The sequence below is a fragment of the Xiphias gladius genome, chromosome 5 (genome assembly GCF_016859285.1).
Source record: "Xiphias gladius isolate SHS-SW01 ecotype Sanya breed wild chromosome 5, ASM1685928v1, whole genome shotgun sequence".
NCBI lineage: Eukaryota > Metazoa > Chordata > Actinopteri > Istiophoriformes > Xiphiidae > Xiphias > Xiphias gladius.
The window spans coordinates 22,359,268-22,377,300 of record NC_053404.1 but is presented as its reverse complement, the minus strand read 5'-3'; the positions used below and the strand labels follow the sequence as shown (position 1 = coordinate 22,377,300).

General features: G+C 44.3%; 1 protein-coding gene across 20 annotated transcripts in view; it reads left to right on the top strand.

Moving 5' to 3' along the window:
- The window catches only part of LOC120789870 (NACHT, LRR and PYD domains-containing protein 12-like), a 1,168,582-nt gene that overhangs the window by 685,933 nt on the left and 464,616 nt on the right, over positions 1–18,033 (top strand). The window lies entirely within an intron of this gene.

Below are 18,033 nucleotides of genomic sequence, written 5' to 3'. Positions count from 1 at the left end.
TGGATGTTGAGCCGCAGGATCCGACGTTTTAGTGGAAAACAAACATTATCTGCGAACATTTTACCGAAACATTCAGCGTCAACATTTCTGCATCTTTGCCATATATGTTTATTAACAGCATTTCCTCATTATTCCAATAGAAAACACAATTCTCTTGACACATATTTGCTGTTGCAAATGAACTGCATACACATGTAATTTCTAGGAGACAGGGTCGCTATAGCAGCAACCACATCCACAACCAGCGTCTCTATACTGTTGGAGCTTCGCCCTTCTCTAACGATCAGCGGCAAGCATCACGAGGGAACACAAAAATTAAGGGCTGGGTAAAGTCGTTACACAAAAGACTCACACCATGACCTGGGCTCCATAGCCCCAGGCTCTGGCCATTTCTTCTACCCTGCCCAGGGCTACAGAGGTTGTGGTACGGCTGCTCGGCCTCCCACAAGCCCCACCCATCCGATGGTTGACCGAGCGCACCTCTTTCAATAAAATCTGGGATGCTGGAGGTGATTCCGATGTCTGGTTTTTATAAAAGACTCGTCTTGGTCCCTGTAGGATCTGAGAGCAGGACAACCCACAAAACTGGAGATTTCAACTGATGGAGATGACAAATGTTGTTGCTGTGTTAATGTTTATTACGTTTAAATAATGTTATATATTATTCCGTTTTTTTAGTTCGGGGTGTTGAATTCTGCTCAGAACCCCAACAAACTGGCTGAACGGCCCAGACCAGATTTAAGAAACAAGTAAATAAAAATTAAATGTCGAATGCTGAATGTCATCTTTTGTCCTGTCTTTTTAAAAAAATAACATCCTGCCTCAGAGTCCTGAGATAACACATGAAAAGGAAAACACAGTTTGAGACTTGAGGCAGATCCTGTTGAACCTGGCAGTAAAAATGAAGCGTCTCCCGTTTTGCGTGAAGGGTTAAAGACGGATGACAGCGGCGGCTCCTCTGATCCACAGTACGAGTTTTATTGCAGAGGATCAAGAACAGTCCTCGGGCTGCGACTTTCATCAGCTGTTCTCCGTAATTAATCACACCTCCGGCGGCAGAGTTCAGCTCCCACCAGGCTTTTTAATTAATCACCTTCGCTGGGAAACATTCGTTACATCTACCTGACAGATGAGAAAAGTGGAGGACATTCGTCATGCCGCAGAACCACAGACAATTTATCAATTGTCTGCATTTATAACCTCACACCTGCTGGACTGACTTCAGTCTCGAGAGGTGGTCCAGAGAAGACCCTCTTCAAACAAACCAAACGTCCTCCTGACACCACAGCTGTGTAACATCAGTCGGTTTCAGTCAAGTTTGGTATCAGAGCTGAGGTTCAGTCCAAACATCACTGCCAAAGAGCACAGACACTTCTGTGTGTGTGTGTGTGTGTGTGTGTGTGTGTGTGTGTGAGACCTGCATGCAGCAGTATCTGATCTTCTTATTGGCCAGCAGCCGTCTCCACATTCCAGACTGATGGAGGCAGGAAGGAAGAGGACACCTCCCATCAGATAAAACCACCTGCACCTGCAGACGCACAACATGCCACCCACCGCACGCGCTCAGACTGGATGAACTCATCTGTTGTTTCAGAGCCCCGATGCGCTTTGTAGGTACAATAAACCGAGGACTTACGACTTTCAGCCCATTGAGCTCGGAAACTGAACCAGCCAGAGCTCACAAAGTGTTGCTCTAGCTCCAAAACACAGAGTGACTTTAGGGAGAGGGAAGAGAAAGCACAAAACTACGGGAGAGAGAAGAAGTCAAGTTAGTAACGAGCATTGGCGGGATATGAATGAGTACAGATGGAGAGGAAGAGGAGGAGAGAGGAGCTCGGTGCATCATGGGAAGTCACCCAGCAGTCTAGGCCTATAGCAGCATGACTAGGGGCTGGTTCAGAACAAGCCTGATCCAGTCCTGACTGTAAGCTTTATCAAAAAGGAAGGTTTTAAGCCTCCTCTTAAACCTGGAGAGGGCGTCTTCCTCCTGGACCCACACCTGAAGATGGTTCCACTGTAGAGGAGCCTGATGACTGAAGGCTCTGCCTCCTGTTCTACTTCTGGAGACTCCAGGAACCAAGAGCAAGCCTGAGTTCTGGGAGCGCAGTGTTCTACTGGGGTATTAGGGTTCTATGAGCTCTTTAAGATGGGACGGTTCCTGACCATTGAGGGCTTTGTAGGATCAGGGGTGTTTTTTTTCATTGAGCCCACAGCACAATCCACAAGATAATCAATTAGGGAGGGACTGAAGTTACCATAGGAGTCCTCTGTTATATTGAAACATGGCAGTGAATTAAGTGCTGATGGAATCACTTCCTTAAGTTTAGCTACAGCTCTGTCAGACAGACTTCTAGGAAAGACATTTTGGCTCAAAGGTGTGTTGTCCAGTAACAGGAAGTCAAAAGTTACCAAACAGTGGTCAGATACAAGAGGATTCTGTGCTAAGACTATTAAACGTTCAATTTTGAAGCCATAAGTCAGAACGAGGTCCAGGGTGCGGTTAAAACAGTGAGTAGGTTTATTTACACACTGAGCGAAGCCAATTGAGTCTAACAATGAGATAAACGCAGTTTTAAGGTTCATTATCAACGTCCACATGAATATTGAAATCACCTACTATAACTACTTTATCCTTACTAAGGACTAAACTTGATAAAAACTCTGAGAGTTCGGATAAAAATTCAGAGCGTGGGCCAGGAGCACGGTAGACTATAACGGATAGAACAGGCTTTAAAGTTTCCCATGATGGATGTGAGAGACTCAGAGCCTGGCTTTGAGTTATAATTGAGTTTAGGTTTAGGGCTGGTTATTAGGCTTCAGTCTCCTCTGCCGGTGCCTGGAGGAAAGGGAGTATTAATATGACTCGGGGGAGTGGATTCATTAAGGCTGACATATTCACCATGACACAGCCAGGTTTCAGCGAGACTAAATATATCAATATAATCATCTGATATTAGATCATTTACTGATACGGCTTTCCACATTTAAGTCTCCCATTTTGTTGTGCTTCTGCAGAGGCGGTCTTAGTTTTTATTAGGTTTCTGTGTACAGCTCCTCCTCTGTTTGTTTCTGAGTTTATTCATTTCGGCGGTCGGGGGGCAGACGCGGTCTCCATGGGGGTCTGGGTGGGCGACTGCGGCAATGGAAGCGCAGAGAAGCGTGTAGGACTGCAACTCTGCCTCCTGGTCTCAACTCTGGGTTGTCGCGGTTTTGGTCCACAAATAAACTCATTCAGGTTTCTAGATGAGCCTGCGATAAAACCGAGTTACTCGCCAATGGAAACAGAATGCAGAGGGGAAGCAAACAGATTCTCAACTGACGATTTTCTGTACATACAAGATCCTTATCTGACCGGTTCTTGAGATAGGGGTTATGTTTTTTAATCTGCAGCAGCTGCAGATTAAATCTTTCATTTGGGAGGCTTTGTTCGGGAATGAAATTTCAGTTTTGTTTTTTTTCCTCTGACCTTGTGTGACCCGCGTCATTAGTTTTCATATCGGTTCAACAATAAAAAGGAGCAAATAAACCTCCTGAAATCAGAGTGTTTTGTATGAGGCACACAGACAGCATGTAGGACGTTTGGTACACATGAAGAGAAAACTGATTTCATCGGTTGAATTGGGGCCAGCTACAGCCCCCCCCCCAGGCCTTCTATTCCTGTTGTTAATTTGTCATCACTGAGGAAAAGTTAGGCTGAAGAAAGTCTCCCTTCCTGGGCAAAGAGAGAGTCTGGAGGGAAGTGAATTGATTATTTCATCCCTTGGCGGAAGAATGAAATGGATGATTTTTGCTCTGAGCCTCGTCTGCCGATAAATGACGATAAAGACAAATGTTTCTGCTGTGAAGCAGACAGAAAGACTTCATGAGAAAAGGATTTTTTTCACCCAGTCATGATGGATTATTGGACTGCGAACAAATTAATCAACTCACAGATAAAATGTGACTGAGGCAGAGGAAGTTTTCAAAGATAAGGAAAAGGGAGAATCGCCGTATTCTCTAGTTTAGGATTTTACTTCATGCTCATGTCGCGGTACAGACGGTACTGGCGTCACCCTGCCTCTGATTGGCTCGTACCCGTTGCCCTGGTTGGTTGGGTTGGTTAGGCTTAGGCCTGAACAGTGATGATTGGTTAGTGTTAGGATAAGAATGTCAGGGTAAGCCAATCAGAGGCAGGGTAGGCGCGGGTCTTCAGCTACCTCGGGTGGGAAAAAACAATACCGCGTGCTGGAGAGACGAATTTTCTGCTACGTTGACGGAAATGATTAATATCAAGCCTTTAAGCTTTACCACTCGCTTTGAGGCTACTTGCAAACCTCAACATACACGTACATTAAGCATTAATAAGTGCTACTGGTTGCTGATACCAGTGAAAAGATGCAGGTCTTACGTGGATCCCACCATCGCTGCTTCACTTGAGTGTTGTCTTGCGGGTTACCACCCATGCACCGCTCAGAACTTGCTGTTTGAGTCACATGAGCACACTGGCAGAAATGAAAGTGTGTTAACAGAATTATTGGCCACTTGGAGGCAGCAGATGAAGCTGTGAACACAAAACTGAGATACGATCACATGGTGAACTTGTTACCAAACAGTTGTTTATATCCACATCCAGCAGTCACAGAGCAGCATGATGATTCCTCTGGATCAGGTGTCTGAGTCCACCTGATGGATCTAAGTCCAGCACTCCCTCTCTTTTAGCTCTGGTTCTGGTCCCCACCGGCTCCTGAGGGAAACATCAGGCTCTTTAGCTGCTAAATGCTCCACCATGTTCAACAGCTGCTCTCTGACTGGGTCTGTCTGCTGTTTGCTGCTGAGCAGGTTAGTGGATGGTGGCTTTTTACAGCTGCTTTCTCTTGAAAACACTGAGGCACCAAAACCAGGGGCTAAAAGAGGCTTAAAAGCTCAGCAGAGCTGCAGAGATGGTGACAGGTCTCTGTGCGTTTGTAAAACAAAGCAATCAGAGATTTGTTTGATGAGTGACAAATGCATTAAGAAGCTCTAATTATTCTGGATAACGGCTTTTTTTTTATTAGACTGAGAACATTTTTATTGATGTCTATATCCTGTTTCATAAAAATGCAAATGTTCATATATAAACAGGGAATTCTGGTGAACTGAAATTCAGGAAGACCACGATCAACAGGCTATAATCCTGGGAAACTTTGTCATGTCCTTTTGCATCTTGGGTTTGGATTCAATGAAAAGAATAAAATATGTTCAGATGCAAACGGGAAAGTTTGTATCTGTCAGCTTCCAAAAATGTGTCCATATAAGTGCATACAATTACATTATTTGTTTTAAGGCTCAAAAAGAATGAAAGAAAAACCCAAAGTTTATGAAAACTCTTCTTACTTGACACAAGGTGAAGGTTCAACACAAACCCTCTGCTGTCTGCTGCTCATGAATGCACATAACAAGGCAGTTTGCACATGTTCCAAAATCTCTTCTCCAGGTCTAAAAGTTCACATTAAACACCCGTGACTGCGGATAGTTTCTGGAAGTTTCCTCCCTAATCAGGATTCATTCTGTGGCTGGGTTCTGAGGGCGCTCGCTTAGATAAAGGAGACGTTTGATGAAAAGAAAAAACTGAAGATCAGACGAGGAGGCTGAGGGCAGAGAGGAGATTAAACAGCAGATCAGACCGGGGAGAAAAGAGCCACCGGAAACATTCAAACTGCTCCGGCAAACACTGTAAAACACAGGGTCTGTACAACAGTCAGTGCATTGATCATGGTGTTCTAGTGAGCTGCTCAGAAAGAACTAAACATATTCCATCCTATTTCCACAAACTCATTAGTTCATTTTGCAACCATTAGCTCAGATCACGAGACAGATATTTGCTCTCCGGTCACTTGGAAAAATCTGCAGAGAGACGTTGCTACTAAATTATTCTTGGATATTTGGCTGAGTTCAACACATCACTACAATCTATGTTAATGCCTCATTTGTTAATTGTGTCTGTTTTTACATTCTTCTAGCCGGTTTGACTGATTTTGTATTATTTTTTTCCTTTGAATGGAACTTTTTATGCTAATGTTTCAGGTCTCCATTGCAGAACCTGTTTAAATAAAGGTTTCATTTTAACAAGAGTAATGGCAAGGCAACCGGTTACACCTTGTGACAATCGGCACGTTGACCAACAGGTGAGAGGCTCGCCACCTGTAGCGATCAATTACTGTTGTATTAATATGTGGCGTTCGAGAACCACTGGTGTAAAACCAACGATCAAAGTGTTCGGGGCGACAAAGATAAAAGTCTGTGACGGCGTTTCCAAAAAGTTCTTGCTAAGACACGAGAGTTGATGAAGAGAGGAGGAGAAAATAAGGAGGACAGGAAGAAAGTGTAAGAGGAGGGGGCAAAGAAAAGAAAGCTTGAGGAGATGGAGGAGACAAAAAAATCACTGCTGTTTCCTAAAAGGAGTGAAACAGCACAAACATGGAAACCCCAACATCCCAGACAGAAAGCGGTGCAGACAGTGACATTAAAAATACAGAGTGACAGAGAGTAACAGACAGGAGATAATGACCGGCAGTGAAATTTTGGAGGTTTTCTCTCCAGGAAACTCCTAGAAAACCAAAGGAGAATATCTTTGATAGAACCAAACTTCAAACAGTCCCAGATCCACAGGGAGGCTTCGGTGTTTGGTTATAAACTGTGCAGCCAGTTTAATGACTTTACAGAAGTAACCGTCGGTGACTTTATACCCGGCGCTCTTTAATAGGAAGAGTTGGGTGTTTTTCCTTGTTAGCTTGGACTCGGACCCGGTTTGGGTTAAGAGAGCTGACTGTGCAGACTTCCTCTGTAAAAGCTGGTTTATAATTGTTCGTTACGCTCCGGTAGTTTTAAGGGCACTGTGTCGCTTAAAGAGAAGCCCCACTTAATCAAACGCAGAAAATCAAGTGAAATAAAATACAATTATGGGTTTTTCCTGTTATGTGCGTATTTACTGTGTCATAATTAAATGAGGTCCGTGCTCACTTTGTTTTTTTTTCTTGATTTTAATGTGGCATGGAAAATTCACGTCCCAGTGATAAACAATTCAATCAGTTGCTGAAGACAAAAAAACGAAGCAACTGTCAAGAACGTGTGTATAAACAGGAAACGAAGGGTGGACTTGACCATTAAGCAAAGAAGACCCGGGACCCTCGAAAGGGCCTCTAATCCCCTTTAATATATTATGTTTAGATATAAAGCAACAAATCATGCTTTTAGTCCCACTTATGCGCTTCCTCTGTCACCGTTAATGTGTCCCGCCTGCATACTACAGATTAATAGCACACCCGTTGCAACAGACGCTGACAGTACAAGCACCTCAGTTATGCACTTAAGTACAATTCTTGAGCCGGTGTCCTTTGTGACGCTCCTTCGATGGTTGAGTCAGCAGCAGGAAAACCAGGGTAAAGGTCTCCATCCGTGATAATTATTAACGGTCTTAAAAAGGGGGAACTCCACCAATTTTACAGCTCAAAGTGTGTCTCCGGGTGTCGGGAAGCACTACTGCCAATGTGCAAACAGTAGTTTTTATGGGACAAACTGACAAAGTATGGACCAGCAGTGTTTTTCTGGTCTCCTGCATAAAAGTTCAAATTTTAAAGGAAAGTCAAATTCACAGCACGAGAATACTTAAGGAAGAGACGGAGAAAAAAAACAACAACACTGAAATTGTAGACATGAAAAGGCTCGAGCAGCTCTTATTTTTCTCCTCTGTGGCAGCCTCTAGTCTCCAAATATAAAGAGACATGATTGCTGAGGGGAAATCAACACAAGGAATCACATGAATAATAAAGAGCTGAGTGCTCATTAGTTCCCTGCTTTGTTCTGCAGTGAAAACACAGCTAATAGCTCAGTGAAACTCACTTCTGCGGATCGAAAAACCGAACCTCGGTACACTCATGCATCCATTAAAATCTCTTTTAATGAGTCCGAACTTTTTCTGTTTCAATTCCTGGAAGGCGAGCAGTGACTCTGGCTCCACACAAAGTCGATCGATGCGAAGAAGTGATTAAATCCATTTTAAACAGTCTCAGTCTCAGATCCGGAGCTCAGCCTCACAGCAATTAGTCCGCTTCTTCTTCATGCCGGACGCTTTCGCGGGTCAAGGCCTCGAGGACAGCAGACTGAGCATGCTCTGTTCATACCGCCGACACATGGTCCACCCCGCACGGTAACACATACTAACACTGGGAGCTGCCCAGCAAAACCAGTCTGCTATGTGGGGGTCAGCGTCCTGGCACCTTGACAGATCCAGGAGGTGAAGGATCAGATTTATTTGAAAAGACCTGATCCAAAATCCGTTTTTGGTTTGGTTTGGTAGATCAGTGTTCTACACTAAACACGTAACGTCTAACTGTTCTGAACCTGCTTTATGTTAAACTGGAGAGTGGTGCAGTTGCTACGTGGTTTGGCTCTGGATTATCCACTCGATGTGTGACTCTACAACCCGTTTCTGGAAGTAAGAGTCCCGCTCATTTTCCCCATACGACACGTTAACCTGACTCACAGCCGGGGCTCTCCTGCGGCTTGGATCGGCGCGAAAACTCTCTCCTCGCAGTCCGAATGATTAACGCTACCCAAAAGGTGACTACGACTCCCAGGGTGCATTTCTGCAAGAACCATCCGATCACAGAGCTTAAATTCTGTCATGTGAGTTGCTAACGGCGGAGGAGAGCCAAAGACGACAGTGTCGAGAAAACGGAAAACGCAACCTGCTGCGGCGCCACGTTTTGTTCTCAACGATAATGGCAGTGTATTGAATTCACTACTGCTCCGATTCGCGAACCCCAGGCTCATGGGTATTGTAGTATTTAGATTAGATTTAGAAGGTGAATATTTAATTAATGCTAGCGGCCACAACATAAACGTACAGGATCGAGACAAGGAGACCGATTAAAGAAAAAACTGAAGCGGGACAAGAGAATGGGGAAAACACACTTCCGGCACCAGCGACCTCCCCAACTTCGCGGCCATACGGTATAATCGTGGAAAATGTGTCACTCGCTGTTCGCCAGCTCTGCTTTGCATCTGAACTCTGGTTAAGACTTTGTTATTTAACTAAAACAAGTTACAGATTTCCTTGTTAAGGTTTGAAAAATTTTTGGGAAAAAGCTGTCGTACATAGCCCTCGAAGTCCCCGAAGACACTTATCTACTGGGAACAAGTTACGTAAAAGCGCGCGCAAGTTTGCGACAGACCCCGAGACAGCCGAACGATCTCCCCGAGAAGTCATCAATGCGCTCAGCAACAACTTATTAAGCTTCAGTTTATGCTTTAAAACGCGAGCGAAAACCTCAGCGACGGGAGCAAAATCTGTCAAAGTAAAGGGACAAATAACAGCAACGTGCACGGACATCCAAAGAAACCACAAAACATAGCACACAAGTGGAAAAAGAATAGAATATACTAGATACCTAAGAACGGGCATTACAACAGATACACAAACATGCTCTTGATATGAAAGGACGAGTCTGTTCAGCAGATGACGTCCATGTTGGTTAAGAGTCTGATGTTCGATGGAGACTTCTAGGAAGAAGGCCCAGATACCACCGGGATCAGTTTCATACCAAGGTGGAGTCCAAGAACACAAACAAGGAGAAGTTTAATAGGCAACACACTGAGATTTCTGTCTTTGTCCTCGACTGTCAGTAGCTCCTTTGTCCTCTTGTTTGCCTTTTGTACGTCTCCGCAAACAGAAAGGAAAAGGACAGAGAGGAATAAAAGAAGAGGATGAATCCCTTTCAGACCCAAGGGACAGCCTCGACTGTCTGAGAGACGTGAATAAAAGAAGGCGCAAAGTCATCGACCGGAGGAAAGACTGAAACGTCCCAGAGTGAAATGTCAGCGGACAAAAGCGGCAGATTGGCACAGCGAGGAAAACAGCTGCCAGGAGCTGCTCAGTCCACATGGGTCCTGTTTCTGGGGCAGAACAGCCAAGGACAGAGATTTAAACTTTCTGTGGTCTCACAAATGTTTGCACTGAACCTCTCGCAGATACATTACTGAAATCCAGCACTCTATGGCTCCAGGGTGACATCCGCCACAGACTCATTCTTTAAATTATTCAGCTCTGGTCCGACTCTACATGTCCGCATGGTGCAAACCGATGTCCCACAAATAAAAATGAAATCCAGGAAAATCTCTGACGTTTCCTTCTGTTATCTGTTGAAACCCAAAATAATATCTGAGACAGCAGAGTTAAGCAAAGTGACGAATAGCAGCAGAAAGAAAAATAAACAGACAGCAGACAAAAAGAGGGCACGCTGAGGGGGGCAGGGAGACGGTGAGGCAGGGATGAGATCAGACTATATATTAATCAGCTCCACATCACAGGGAACCAGGGATGAAACGCGGGACACGAGATGAAAAGCAAGAGGACGGTCCTCTCAGACACTTGAAGCTGAAGCAGCTTTTGAATCCAAGTCATAGTTACACTCGAGGGCCCGGCACAGCCTCCACTTCAACCTGAGCGCCACCCACTCTGTGGCCGGGCGTGCGCCGTCCTCAACCATTTATGTGGAAATATTCGTGCTATCCGACTGCGTTTACATGCACTTGACTGACCACGTTACCGCTGGCTTGCTCCAGTATGCTGGCTTCTTAGATGTCGTGTAAACAAGGAACCTGGTTTATGTAATCGGGGTAGGGGATCAGAGAGACCTGATGTCCCCTGGAGAACGGGAAAGTAGCAGAGTGGAGAGAGTCCGTCTGAAGTCTGACTACAACTGAAACTAACACAAAGTGGCCTTTAGACGTCTAAAAAAGTCGCTTTCCACCGACGAACATTTGACGTACATTTGAAAATGTGCCCTTGGATTCCTTTATACGTTGACTTCACTACCTCGTCATCGTTTTGAAATGTAGCTTCACGTGTTGTGACGGCGTGGCATGAGACAATGTGAGACCACCACTGCATCTCAACTTGCGGACATTTTAACGTTTGTTTCTGGTCTATTAATGGCCGCCAGAAGGTCTGGGATGAGAGTGAGCCCCGGCTAGCGGCACTCGGGCCGCGTCTGGACCAGTGCCGGCATTTGAGAGTGAAGAATTGGACCCGAGAAGGACTACGCCTGCGCCCGTCACGCAAAAAAAACTACACACCCTAGACACATACTGCTGTGGTTTGAGCTAATGCTGACGCTAGCATTTTAGCATTCCACTCTTGCCATGGCAGCTTTGTAGGAGCTTTTTAGTCCCAGTTACACATGTGCAGATAAGGAAAAAAGGAAAAACTAAGGAAATGGACCCGATGCCCCCCTAGTTCAAAAAACAGGTCGGCACGCACGACGCCACATCGACAAGCTAACGTTGAGCTACTTCAGCGTCAATCGCAGTGTGTTCATAAAGACAGATGAGACCGACGAGAACTCAGTCATAAGTTTACTAGCTGGATGAGTGTGGGCAGAAGTTTTTGGCGGCGTTAGAGGAAAAGTGAGGGGATCACCAAGTCCCTGGGATTCATCCTCTGGGGATTATGAATGTCTGGACAAAGTGTCTGGACAGTCCATCCCCTGGTTGTGGACTCAAAAGCAATTAGTTATATTTCCATTCACCAAGTACTTCACTCTGGAATAAATTAACCTTTTATCACAGAGTATTTGCATGTGAATGATTAAAAGCTGTGTAATAAACACCCTAGACGTTCTGCCAAAATCCTCTTTAATGTCTGAGGTGTGAACGTCTTTCCTTTGGGTGATATGCAGCTCTTTTTCATATTAACTTTTAACGAGCAGCAGTCCACCTCCACAGGACACATCCAGTTCTCACCATCTTCCTCTCTGACCACAAAAATCTCTGGGAAAGCTGTAAACCCTTCTAACACACACACACACACACGCACTTTAAAACACACACATAGCTGGTGCATATCCATCACTGTGACTTTCTCCTGGTTTCTGTCCCGCAGCAACAAAGGAGTCTTTGTGCTGTATTCTGGACGGGGTCTCCCCTCTCTGCAGCCTCGCCAACTTCTCCACGTGAGGATTTAGGAATTAGGCAATAATAAAATGAGGCAGTGGAGATAAATCCCACAGTTTAAGAACCGCAGTTGCAGTCGTTTCGCATCTCTTCACAGTTGTTGGTGGCTTCGCATCTCTCTGCGCTCCCCGTTCAGTACCCCATCCACGACACTGCCCGGCCAACTACCCATCAGCATCACCTACCACCTATTCCGGCGTGGGCCCTTGCCACACCTGTCCAGCCCTCTGGCACCGCCCCTGGTCCGGGCAGCAGAGTCACTGCACGTCTCCTACTACGGGATAAAAACCCACCTGTTCAGACTACATCTCCACAGCCATTTCTCTCACTTAATTCGGTCTCATTTCCCTACAAATTTCTCGGCAGCTGTACTGTAGCACTGAACGTGCTTTTATTTGTTTCTTTGATACACTCCCGCCTTTGGACGATGACGAGCCCTGGCTCCTGCGCTTACTGCGTGTTGCTCTGGACAAGAGTGTCAAATGAATATAATGTATTGTGATAACATACCGATATAGCTTGAAAAACTATAAAAAAAGAGACTGAGAAATACAGTTACTTTAGATAGGAGCCGCTTACTGAGTGAAATGACACGGGAAGGTGATGCCCGGTCTGATTAGGTATCTAAAGATAGAAAAGAAAGAAAGAAAGAAAGAAAGCTAAGATCTTAACCTCGGATAGTTAAGATGCTCAGTGAAATGTGAAGGACAACTAGAGAGATTAAACCCACTGGAATCTACTTCTTTGGTTTGCTCACCAATCACAGAAATCTGTCGAATGCCGCAGATTTTCCTGCTCGATCAGCTCTGGAGGAAAAATTAATGGACCGGTGCTGAGGATTTTAAACGATTTAAATAATCCGGGTTGTATTTTATCAAAAAAGTTGGTCCTATTGTGCACTGCACTGCAACCGCGCTGCATTTTTTTATCGTCCCGTTTAAACCACCTCATTTTATTTCAGCTTATATTCAAATCTTGTTTTCTTTTACTTACTTCAAATCCTTCTCATGTTTTGTCCCGTACCTTTTCTGTCTTATGTAAAACCCCTCGTCGCCGAAAGGTGCCACGCAAACCAAACTGGCCTCGCTTTGCCCTGTAGATAAACGTTCTCAAAGGTCGGATTTGAAGTGTTGCTTGTAGGCACTTCAGCTGCGAGAAAGGAGTCTGAACAGAGTGTCTCTAAACACAAAGGCACCTGTCTTCTTTCCCTTTAATGGTTTTAAATCTTGCAAAGGTTTCTTGGCAGACAGAGGGTCTGATACGAGTGAATCAAAACTGTTCTCAGAAACACGGGAACAGAATCCACCAAACTCCCCTGCTGAGGTTTAAAAAGATGAGTCACATGGTTATTTAGAGTTGCGCTGCATAAAACTTCACTGTGAAGAACAGATTTCTGAATAAACAGCCTGCGCCAGGAATCGTAGAGAAGCAACCAGTTGGAACCGGTTAAGTCTGTGCAAATCAAAAACCACATTTTGTTTTTCATTCACATTTGTTTTTTTTTTTTTTGTTTTGTTGTTTTTTTGTTTGGGGGGGGTTAGAGAATAATCATCATTAATCACTGAAGGACATTTTAATGTTCTTGTTTTGACTGAACAGACTCGTGAAGTATGTGTGTGAGTTTTAGTCAATGTACAAAATCTTTGACACAAGTAAAAGTTCTGCGTTCAAAATCTTACCTACATAAAAGAACATAGGTGCCAAGAGCAGGAAGTGGGTAAAGTATCCAAAGGGAACTTTCTCCTCTGACTGATTATTGTAGACGAGGTCAGTCACCAGATAAATCTGAGGCGTCGTCAGAGAGGAAAGAAGAACAACAGAAACTGCACAGTTCATGTTCATATTTTGGACTTTTCTCTAAACTCTGATTTTTAAAAAAAGGAATATTGTATAATTTTATCTCTTTGATTGTCAAACAGTTATTAAAATAAAACAATGTGTGAAGTTTGGAGGCAAAATATATCTTTTGTTTTACTACTAACAACTCGTGACATGGAGACACTGTGTCAATGGTTTAATCTTTCATAATGTATTTTATTTTATAAACTCATCATGTTTTTTTTTTTAATGTAAAATCTTAACCTGAAAAGTAACTAGTAACTAAAGCTGTCAGAAACCGTACTGGAGAAAAAAAAGACCAGTATTTGCCTCTGAAAATGTAGCGAAAGTACGAAGTAGCGTAAAATAGAAATACTCAAGTACAAGTACCTTAAAATCGTACTTAAATACACAGTTACTTAAGTGAATGTACTTAGTTACTTTCCACCACTGGTTTTAGATTCAGAGCCCAAACTGTTTAGATGAACTTCTCCACCTTAAGAGCCACTTTACACAGGAGAGGTCTTTGTCACACTCTGCTCCAAACCATCAGCTGACACATATACAGAGGGAGTGTGTGTGTGTGTCTGTGTGTGTGTGTGTGTGTGTGTGTGTGTGTGTGTGTGTGAGAATGAGAGTGTGTGTGTTTGATCACTCAAAGGTCAGATGTGACTCAGGGGATGGAGCCAGATGCTGCACACTGTTGATATCCAGAGAGTGAAATGATGAAACGCCTGACAGCTAACGGTGATTTCACCTACAGGGAATCTGACTGGACACACACACAACCACACACACACACACACACACACACACACACACAACCACACACACTCAGCATGTCTAATGGAATTCTACAGCGTCTCCATCCTCCCATAGCTCAGGATAGAGTTTCCTGACGGGGAAGCTATCAAAATGCATTGTGGGAAACAGTAGACTTCACACAGAGTGCTGGAGGGAGGGGGGAGCCGTGCGCTAGGCTGGGCGGGACACAATGTGTTGACGTCACGTTTTCACGTGATGCCCCCCCTCCCCCGGAGGCAACACCGGGGGTGGGCCAAAGAGCCAACAGGTGGCCACTGAGATACCAGGAGACCTATATCTCAAAAACAAATGTATAGACGGTCCTTTGAGTCAGCACTGGGGCTCGCTTTACTCAACCATACCTTATCTGACCGACGCCTGCTGCTCACAGGACACGGAAATCGACGTAAACGTAGACAGCAGCCAGTCCCCGGAAAGGTCACTGATGGCACACGTTCTAAGGTCACACAGGAGAACGTAAGAGTCACACATTAACCAGTTAGGGCAAACAAAGGAAGAGCAAAGACTCACTATACTGTAAATGGTTTTTAAAAGACAATGTGGGCCTTGTTCTGTATTTTCCTTATTGAAGACAAATCCCGTAAAAAGCCAAGCGTGTGAGTCCGTCTCTCAGCACCTTCCCTCCTCCGTCTGTGGATCTCAGCTCTGAGCCCGTTGGTTCCTACTGAAGACGTGAATTGTTTCATTTATAAAAAAAATTCTCGGTAATTTTCCTCAAACAGCTGCTCACTGCAGTTTTTCTACCAAACAAACAGGAGGAAACAGGGCATTTGATGGGGACTATTTTTAGCGGCGGATTGATCCACGTTTGGTTCTGCAGTGAGTATTTGTGGCAGCAGGACGGTGTGTGTGTGTGTGTGTGTGTGTGTGTGTGTGTGTGTGTGTGTGTGTGTGTGTGGGACTGAGTCTAAATAAACTGCAGCGTGTGTGTTCATGGCGGTGAAGAAACACGTCACCCAGAGCAACAGTGCGGCTCACTGATGTGTTTTTAATAGTTTCTGGAAACAATGCAGCTCAGTGGCTCAGAGGAACCTGATATGCCCGGGTTGGGCTCGAGTTATCCTTTAAGTACGGAGCTTGGGGCGAGGCCCTCCCGACTCCCAACTGTCTGTAAACCACGTCTCTGCTGTGGAGCGGTTTATACCCCGATAGGGGAGGTTCAATAAAAGGGGACGCTTACACGAAGCTCATAAGCTACAACAACCTCCTCCTCCTCAGAGGTCGACGCTGTGAAGGCGGCTCGCTGTTGGTCAAGGAACTAATGACTGGTGCCTGCCTCGGTCTCCGGCAGCACGAGGAGGTAGCCGCTGCTTAACGATGCCGGGACTCCTGCTTCAGGACGGTTCAGGCTGTGTGACTTACGGGGAAAGGCACAGGCAAAACGTGTAAAACATTTCGGAGATGAAACACAACCTACAGTCCAACTGATCCCATGACTGAAACTTATTTCGAATATCCTCCTCCTGCCTCAGATTTGGAAGCCGACAACCAAACGCAAACACTCGCAAAACTCTCTCCATTAGCCCAATAACTAATGTTGGTGTGTTTTGTTATTACGGTTATATTTAGAGCAGATTACGTGTCTGTTATGAGGAGAACTGCCCGTCTCAATAAGTGGAGTACTAAGATGTTTACACTGAGCAAATATTTCCCCTCAGTCATGATCACCAAATACAGCAGGATCACACACCATCTGAGCTCTGTCTATTTTCATAGAGAGAAGTTAGATGTTTTACTCTTGTTCCCAGGAAGAGATGGATTTGTAGCGTGTACACACACACACACACACACACACACACACACACACACACACACACACACACACAAACACACAACAAGAGCACGTCTTCCCCATTTCATCACCCCTTTAAACAGCAAAATGTAAAATCTTCACATCAATTAATCAGTACACAGTTAATTTTGTTATTATATTTACTGAAAACAAGAGAGACCATAATTGCACAGACTGTAATTTTCTTTCGGCTCCTACTCTGTGAATCAAGTGGTCAGACTCCAAAATAAACACAGCTCGAGTTCATTTGTCAAAAATCAACAAACGAGAGCATACGTCAGTTTCCATCTAGCGTCTGTTCCATTAGTTTCCTTTCACTCAATCTGTTCTTTACTCAAAGACGAGGACGCCTACTACAGACTCTGTCAGGACTTAACATCGTTTAGAACGTGTAATTTGTCAGCGTTCAAAAAACGAAAGTTTTTCCAGCGCAGCACACTGTGTATTATACATCAAAGTAACATTTGACCTTATTCATACTATCCACCATTGCTCTCTTCTTCCAGCTCTTTCGTTTTGACCTGCGCTGTCTGAAAACATCTTCACCATTAAGTCCTCCCTGTCCTGGTTTCGTCACCTGAGCCGGTGACGTTAAACCCGCCGTGGTCTAGAGAAGAGGCTTCCAACCTGGGGATCCAGATAAATCTGACAAGTCACAAGACGACAAAAAAATATATGTTTGTTTCTCTTTCATAAAACTTTTCACAAAACTGTTTTTTTAATTTTTGGTGACGCACTGGATAGTTTCACCACGTCAGGCCTCAACAACCTGTGACAAAGGGCTTACGGTGTTTGTTGAAGGCTACTGGCAACATAAATGTTAAATAAACAAGGTTAATATGAATACATATATTTTTTTCACACACCTGCAAAAGCAAGCCAAGACTTGGTACTTGAGACTGTATATATGTATAACTACATATACATATATATATATATATATATATATATATATATATATATGTATATGTACACATAATACCATACCCTGATAGTAAGCTGTTGATAAGATATCTTATATGTAAACATGTACTGTGATTTATATTCATCTGTCTTGTGAAGGAGGAAGATCACGGCAATATTATGTCACTTTTTAAAATCTACCATCCCAGGGAGGTTTTTCTTACTTCCTGTCATCAGATCGCCGTCAACTGTCGAATGCTAACAAAACAGCACCAAACCTCAGGGACGTGTTTCTGCCTCTTAGCAAGACAAGTCAAAGAAACTGTCTCTGAGAACAAGCTTTGGCTTCAGTAGCTCTGATCAGGATATCCTGTTATTTCAGAGTAGGAATCAGTCAGACTTCCTTCAGACTAGGAAGTCAATGTAATACAAATGCATACTGAGACAGACACACACGCAGACACACACACACACACACAAGCGCACACACAGGCGCACACACGCCGTTCCGTTCCGACAGTCAGAACAAGACTAAGCTTGCATGATGGAATGTGACTCCCTGCAGACATAAGACACAGAAACACACCATCAAAGGAACTCCTGTCATATATAAACTAATACACAGATGAATGGACACACCTGTGTGTGTGTGTGTGTGTGTGTGTGTGTGTGTGTGTGTGTGTGTGTGTGCATGCGTGAGTGTGTTTCAAGCAGCATGAGGGGAT